Source organism: Kryptolebias marmoratus, linkage group LG16, assembly GCF_001649575.2.
Source record: "Kryptolebias marmoratus isolate JLee-2015 linkage group LG16, ASM164957v2, whole genome shotgun sequence".
NCBI lineage: Eukaryota > Metazoa > Chordata > Actinopteri > Cyprinodontiformes > Rivulidae > Kryptolebias > Kryptolebias marmoratus.
In genome coordinates this window covers 14,388,618-14,397,482 of record NC_051445.1, presented here as the reverse complement: position 1 = coordinate 14,397,482, position 8,865 = coordinate 14,388,618, and positions in this window count along the sequence as shown.

Sequence of the window (8,865 nt, the reverse complement as noted above, 5' to 3'; positions counted from 1 at the left end):
TAACTTTTTTTGTTTAAACTGAGGTGGTTCATAGAGCTGTGTACAACAGGTAAGACACAAACTGTTCAAAACCTGATCTAAACTATCCCTTTAAGTTAAAATGTTTAAAAGCTTTCATCTAGTAAATGCAAAGAGTCCCCATTATTAAAATGAATAGCTTTGTCCAGTTTGATGGCTGGAACAATCAGATAATGCAAGTAGACAAAGGATGATGCCTACACAGACACATGCCTTTACTGCTCCCTTAATCTAATTAAGGTAAATAAACTTTTAACTGATCTCCTCTGTGACAAAATGCTCCTAAGGAAGCTAATTTGCTTCCTTGTTGTGGCTCCAGAAACAGATAATACTGTTTTATTACACAAAGGTCACCAGGGAAATTAACTTCTGGGCCAAGCAAATAAAAGAAAAGCCCCGGCACTCAGAATAACAAGTGCACACTGATTACATTCAATCCCAACAGTCCCAGTTGGATAGGACGCTGACCTTTCTGCTGTCTCGTCGGGAAATAAGATATGTAAACGCGGGGTAGGCCACTTGAGCAGGGCCATCTCCATGTTGTATTGTGGAAACAATCCGGCGAGGCAGCCACTACAAGGCAAATTTTACAAGTTATCCATTTGAGAAAAGTTTCATTTTAGCAGTTGAATAAAAATTCATGGCTTTTTTTGCCCCCCTCAGACTGGGGGAAGACTGAATTGGATTTGGATTTGCACTGAATTCTCAATGAATGAAGAAAAGTTTTAGTTTCTTCGTCTCCAATTAAATGCAGCGGAACTCTATCATTTCTTCGCCCTCCACTCAAGCAATCTTTTGAAGATTATCTACATACAGCTGTGGTATGGTTTATTTCAGTTTCCCCTGCAAAGCTGGATGGTTCTTTTATTATATCCTTTCATTTCATTTCATTCTCCTCTTGCTGGTGCAGTTAGTCACTGTCTCCCCTCTTTCCCCATGATTGATGTTTACAGGTCATAGCAATACTCTTAACTCATTACTTAGAAAGGGAAAGATGGGAGCACTTGCTGGAGTGAGATATTGCCAAGGAACAGAGGGAGCTATTTCAATGAAGAGACAGGGAAACTTAGCGTCAGTGTGTGATAATAGCCCCTGAACTATTGCATGTTTCAATCAATGGAGACAGAAGTAAATAAAAACCAGAGGGGAAGATTCACCGGCATCGATCCCAACTCAACACAGACCTTGCGGACAATCTATGGTCTGAGCCAGTAATGCTCCCAGTCATCCACAAAATCAATGAGACTCATCCTTTCAATAGCATCCAATTATTAGCACAAAGTAAAGGCAGCCTTCAACAATAAATCAGAAAACTTGATAGAAAGGCAACGTGGACAAGATAAATGCTAATTGGAATGTGATTAATATGCAAGACTAAAATAATATCAAAGTCGTCAGCCATGACTCCAAATTGGGTTATATTTTAATGTGTGTCTGTGTTTTAAACAAAGATCTTGTGTGATCGGTTCGGGTTCAATGTATGCTTTGGGGATGACTCTCAGCCACTACCCCACCAGGTTTTAGCTCAATATCTGTAAAACTGACTAAATTATCATTTTGTGTTTGCTCAGGTCAACCAGCTATAGCGGCCATCTTGAACTGGGTTGACACTTGTAGATGTGGATCCAATGCTTTTTATTAATGGCAACAGGCACATTTTTTGCATTTTTTAGCAGTTTGTTTGGCTTTAAACATTCAGATGTTTTCTTTTAGTGTTAATCAAGAGTGAAAGTTTAAATTTATAGTCTAATCATTTTTTTAACCAATAGAAACCATGTTGTAAATGTAGGATTGCACTGTTTCTGTTCAACAAATAACAGTTTTGCATGTTTTTTAAAATATGCAGTAATGTTTTTTTATGGTTTATAACCAGTCCACACAGCCTCAAACATATTGTGCTAAAAGTGGTTATCATGAACATTTGCATCTATTTCTTAGCTGGAATTACATTTACATTGTGTTGCTTTCAGTAGCAAAGATCTTCTGTGAGCAAAAAGGCAATGACATTGTTCCAGATTAAAGGACTGGTTAACACAACATCCATCAGTAAAGTTTTTCTTTTTTACACTGCCGCATAAAAGCAATCATATTTACAAAGTAAACTATTTGCATGAAAAGTCGTTTTTATGAAAATTCTTGCACAGTCAGTACCCGTAAAACATTTGTACAGCAAATCTTGTCTTGTGTACCCTCTCAGACCAGTCCAGCCTCTCCACTATGGTTTCCATCACGGCTACCAATATTTAATGTTTTCTTCTCCTGGCCTTTGAGTAATAATCGTCATTAATTTCCCATCATAGTTTGTGTTAATTAAAAAAGCTACAGGTCTAATTGCCGTTTAATGTAATGATGTTAGATCTCATGTTCATGTGTTCAGCTCCACCCATCAGCAGCTCGTTACGCTGCAACTTGCTGGGTTTAATCAGATAGAGAAGGAAGACTTGTCTCTAATTATCTGCTCCGCTTCGTCATTTAATCTTACTGAAGCAGCTCTTCACATGCTGCAGCCTCCACTCATAATATCTGTCTGCACTGAAATGAGCGCTCGTGATGAAGCTCTGCCAGAAGCCGTTCTGCCAACATAATTATTTGTTTTTTTGCGTTACTTTATTGTGTTTTCATTTAGAAGCAACAAATGGTGCATGATAATCGACACTGATTTGAATTATTTTTCAGGGAAGCTGCCCTTAAGTGTGAAGTTAACAAGTCAATGTCAAATAAACACGACTTACATTTTAAAAATATGGTTCTATTGTTACTGTCTGCATTCCTAATTACAACCAAATAAATTCAGTTTGCAATAAGAAAGAATCGTGAAAAATGTGGCTGCAAATAAATTGGAGAGAATTAGTCCGCACTAAATCAAAAGAAAAACAAACACATAATATGGTTATATTTTAACATGTCAATGCCAAGTCTTTATGGGCTAAAAAACAGTTTGTTATTCATTGTCACTTGCCTGCAAAGGCAAAAGGGCTACCATGTTTTCGCCCTTGTCTGTGTGTGTGCGTTTGTCTGACATGTTAGCAAAATATTTGATGAACCCGTGAACAGATTTTTATGAAACTCTCAGAACATAATTGTAGGATGTACATTTACATCTGATTAAAGTTTGTAGTCAACCTAATTCAAGATGGCCACTAAGGCCATTGGACCTTTGGAAACATAAAAATAACTATAATTTAGCCACTTTCACAGAAATAAAGCAAAAATTTGGTGTGGTGGTAGCTGAGAGACACATACTCTGAGCACTGCACATCACACAACAAAATCCTCTGAAAATGGTCAGGATCAACATCAGCAGAAAACTATTCAAAAGACAGCCAAAGTCTAAAGAAAAACTTCTGAAAGCTTCAAGAAATAATGATCAAGACCACAGTACAAGAAATCCTCCTTGGAAGTAAAATATTCAAGTATGAGGACTGACAGACGACTTTTGCACAGCACTGAATATGGAAAATTATTGTGCATGGCCAGGCTTCAGATTTATATCTAAAACCATATATTGTATAAGCACTGATGGAGAAATGGTTCAGTTCGTAAAAGTTAAACTTCAGTTTAAGAGCTGTCGTGAATCACCAGTGTCATTAAATGAGCCTCAATGTAATAATGTCATAAAGTATTAAAAAAAACTACTATCTGACATTCTTTTAAGGTCACGTTCCTTTGCTTTGCATTTAGTTTTTGTGTTTAGTCTTAGTGTTTTGGTGCAGGCATTCCTTAATACAATATGATAATTTGCATTTGATATTTCAGATCTCCTCGTACCCTTCAATGCTGCTCATGTCAAGAGTGCTGACTCCTTTCTTTGCATCGCTGGTTGAAGTGCTACAAGAAGGCCCTTGCTCGCACTGTGGAGGGTGAGGAGAAAAAAAAAATCTGATTAAACAATTAGTGTCAATTAGCCCCGACCAAATCATTCTGCAAACAATTGGTCTCTAGTGCCCAACTTAATTACAGGCGACTTTCAGCTCCTTATCAGGAGCCATGTCGTCCATGATTCATGTCCGACTCACGCTTGTCCCTCAAGTACTATCAATTAAACCACCGAGTAAACAAAACCCCAGGCAAAAAAAAAAAAAAAAAGCTACTGCTCTAGGTCTCAGGCCTGATTAGCATACCTCTACATATATTTATCAGCTGCTGGGCAACTTAAAGTGATCAAACCAGGACAGCGATGAGACGAACAGAGAGCAGAATGGACAAAACAAGGTGGTGATCAGGTTTTGGGTTGAATCTGAATATTTTGATTATGATTTTATAGGCTTGAGTAAAGACTGACAACATGGACCAATAAAAACCTGCTATTTATGTTTCGCCCTCATTCATAAAAGATTAATTTGATTCAGGTTTCTGAGAAGTGTGCAGTCGTACAAAGACAGCATTGTGATGTTTGGTCATGCAGCACCAAAGATGTGCTATGCCAAAAAAAATGTGAGGACTTCAACACGCAAAACCTTTAACACAAATACACCAAACAAACTGAATGTGCAAAACGTGTGAAGAGGGGGGGAGCGACAGCAGGCGCTATGACATGTTAAATTACCCTGGTGATGTATAGCTTAATGAACCCCTTGTGTTGATCACGCTCCACATTAATCAGCGGCCATGAACAGATTCCCTTATTTTCTCAATGTTGCCCTGATAAACTGCAATTTCATTTAACCTTGGACAGCAACTTTAATAGCTTCCACAGGACAACTGTCAATACTTGCCTGGGTATACAGTGATTAAATTGCAAGGCGAGAAGTGGGCCCAGGCTTCTCTGCTCATCCTGTCTTCATTCTGTAACCCCCCCACCCCCAACCAAGCCTTTTATTCAGAATCACAATTTGTACTTTCACATTTCCAGTCCACAGTAAGAATCAAAAGTCAAAAAAGATATTTTTAAATTGTTTTATATACTGTTTATTTATTTTTGACTCAATTTTTATGGCTATATATATATATATATATATATATTGTTTTTTCAACAAATTACTGAGGATAGTTACAATCCTTTAAAAGTTGGTTTCTGTAGAAAAGTTATGAGTAATTAAAATCAAAGATTATTTCTGTTGGGATTTATTACCTCATAGGTATTCTGGGCTGGCCTAACACCAAAAGTGGATCACCATCTTTAAACAACTCCACTCTCAAAAATTTTATTTCAAGTTCATGTAAACACAATTTTAAAACATTTAAATGAGTTCATTTCAGATTGCATATCTATTCCAGGAAAAATATTATTCTATTCCTGCTGGAAGTGATACAGCTAGTGTAATGCAAAATTAATGGTGATTTAAGACAGATATATATATATATATATATATTTTATTTAAGATGGCAGCTTTCAGCTTTGGTCGAGGACCCTTTCAGATCAGAGGAACAAGTAAACTGTGTTTCTCCGAATGGAGGTTGCTCAAAGGGTTTATCTACAACAGGTAAGATATTATTTGTTCTTAACCTTTCCACAGAACCCCACTTCAAAAGATCTGAACTACGTCTTCATTACATGAACGCTCCCATGTCAAAGTCTTTTCTAAGCTCCATGAAACATCTTGAACGAAATCACGAAAATGTGAGAGGTGCAGTCTCCGACATGTCCATCATGTTCATCTGCCTTTTTTTTTTTTGGTTTGTTGTTGACTGTGAGCTCAGTGGACAGGATAAAACAAGACAGTGACAGCGAGTGACCTGAGGCCTGTCATAATGATTTTCCATGATATCCTCCACCCTTGTCAATTTAGCATAAATTACCAGCCATGAAAGGCCTGCTGGCTGATTAAAACCAATTGTCTGGGTAGGGAAGGACAAGGCAACCTCTTTATTATATGATAAACTAAGTAAATGGAAGACGACAATCTCCCCTCTGGGAAATCGGACTGACTCTTAATTAAAGCATTGTGTTTTCTCTTCAGCATAGAGCCATCTTCCTATTATTCTAACATGAAATTAAAAGAAAACTTTCAGGATTTGAGGCAAAAAAACAACAAGAAGACACTCTTCCCATGTGATTTCCTTTCTGTGCACTCTGCGAATGTAATCAGTGCCAATCGGTCGATAGTCACCCTAAAAAAAGGGTTTTAACAGATCTGTTTGTCAAAAACAAATGTGTTACACTTCATAATTACGCTTCATCTAAAAGCATTATCGCTTCCAGAGAACACGTTTCATTATCACATCTGCAGCTGGAAAAAAAAAAAACGTACAAGAAAACTAGCATTGTTTTTCCACCTTTAACTGCAAGCAGAGAACAAAACAAGTTTGCCTCACTCTCGATGACATAACAGAAAAGCAAACATTTCTCTGCTCTGCAACGCTCGCCGGCTTCCTCCACCCACACTTGAGCAGTGACAGGCGTACACCCGCACTTCCATTATTATCCAACACAACAAGAATGCCTGCAGGAGGATAATTACTGAAACTTGAAGAGCCACGGCTAATCCTAAGTACTTCACTTTGTATGACTGCCTTGCCCGCCTGTCTCTTAGCCTGCCGCTCACACTGACAAAGTGTGCAATGTTGGACTCGGTGAAAGTAAATAAGAAGACCTCGTGGCCCAGAGATGCGGCAGTCAAGCCAAAGTAAGCCATCACCTTGCTTTATCAAAACAGCGTGTGCTTGAAACACTGCAAACTTTCATCTCAGGCAACCCAACAGGCAGTCTGGGACATGATGCACCGTAAAGGTCACCACTTTCCAAATAGTAAATAAATAAGAATCTCACTAACTCACTTTTTTAAATAAGATTTTCTGAGCTTGTGAAGTTGGGTCCTCTGAAGATGTTACGAGCAATAATATCTTACCTGATTTTGAGGGGAAATAGTTTTTAATTCTAGCTGTCTTAAAACAACTTTAATCTCCAAAATTTCAAAGCGGTTTACACTGTTTTGTAAACCTTTACATCACTTGCAGGTTACTTACATCGATTTCTAACCAGATTGATGAGCTAATGATGAGTCTGAGCAATGATCAAAGTGGGTTGTTTTCGTTTTAAACCAACTCCAGATCCAAAAACTTCAGAGCAGGTCACTTGAACGTTATTTTAAAACCCTTTACATCTCCATTAGTTTTGCAATACACTGTTATTTAAGTGGAAAACCTATTTTCAAACGCAAAAACCAGCAGCAACAGCTAGCTGTAGCACTTCCGGTGCAGCCCGAGGCACTTCCAGCAGGAATATCCTGATATGACATTGACCTAAATATTTATAAAACTGCCTTTATGAATGAACTGCTACAAAGATTTTGAGGTTCGAGTTGTTTTAGAATGGCAGAAATCCACTTTAGTCTTCAATCATTAGCTCATCAATCCTCACACTGAGGTCGTTCAAAGACTTATCCACAATAGGTAAGATAATAATTGTTCAAAACCTTTCAATAGAACCACACTTCTAAAGATCTGAACTACCTTTTTGATATAAGAGAATTTAAAAAAAAACGGCGTGAGCACATCTGATGGTGGCTTTTTTAACCTCCTTCGGATGCAGATTTTAACCGTCAGATTTGCCCTGAATGATGAGTACTGACTGATCATTACCAGCCTTTCCTGACACATTTTTCAAGGCTAGACCCATCTCACACCATCCACTGTAATTCTCAGCATATTTGTCATTTAACATGCAATCATCTTAATATAGGGAGAGAAATTATGTCCATCCAAATTACCACTGACGTCATGTAAACCATCAACAAATGTGAGCACAGCTAAGGAGGTGTCAGGCAGAACAACTCTAAATTAAAGCTTTCAGACGGGCTGATGGATGATTGGATTTTATAAGACTGTGGTAAAATAATTTAGAATTTTGACCTGCAGGTGGTGATGCCCAGCTTTTCGTTTTGATTTCGTCTGCTGGTTCAGACAAAAGATGAAAGGCAGGAAAAAGTTTTAGGCCGGCTGTGTCCATTCAGCCTCCCATCCTGTCCTGCCTCACAAAAGCCAGGAACAGCTGGCTGATCGATACGCCCGACAAAAGGCTCAGAGGTTAGAGCAGTCAAAAGATTGTTAACTAGCCAATTTATTTGCCAGACATTTATAGCATTGTTTATGGTTCAGCGCACCCCTTCAGCCTGGGCCATGCTGCCCACCTGTGCTTGGAACACTCTCAGAGCCTCTTCGAACACTTTCCGTGGCATCAAGGGGCCACAGAGGAAAGCGGATAAATGGATCTAAGGTTGGGATGCAGCAACGACACGTGCAGGTGGATCCGACTGGACTGGAAGGGTGCATTCCAGTAAACGCACGCGTCTGTACAGTATATGTTTGTGTGCACACGACACAGGGCCGGCCCAGCCTGTAACACATGGCTTCACTGCCACCTCCTCTGGCTCGGGTTGTGAGTTCCCCCACAGGCTGGCAGAGAGGGGAGAGACCCTTTCTGTGGCTCACCCACGCGGAGAGGGGCTTCCTGCACATCTTTTGTCACACCATTTGGGCCCTTGTGTCTGTGGCTGCCCTGCTCCTCCGGACCCACTTGGCAGCCACTCTGCAGACGGACATCTGCTCTTTGCAACCTCCTGGTGGAACAGAGAAAACAACAACAAGCACACCCTCTATCTATCTATCTATCTATCTATCTATCTATCTATCTATCTATCTATCTATCTATCTATCTATCTATCTATCTATCTATCTATCTATCTGATATTTTTTTTATTTATTTTAGCTAAAAAAACAACAACCACATTAATAATTAAATTTCTTACATGTGACCTATGTGCTGTCAAAGATCTCTTGATTGCTGTTGAGCCAAAAGTGACTACCTCCAGAAAAGGATCCCCTGACAGAAACGCCCTCAGATTATCGGGCTTCTTTGCAAATCTCCGCGTTAAAACGAAGAAGCAGAAGAAGTATAGTTCTGCATTC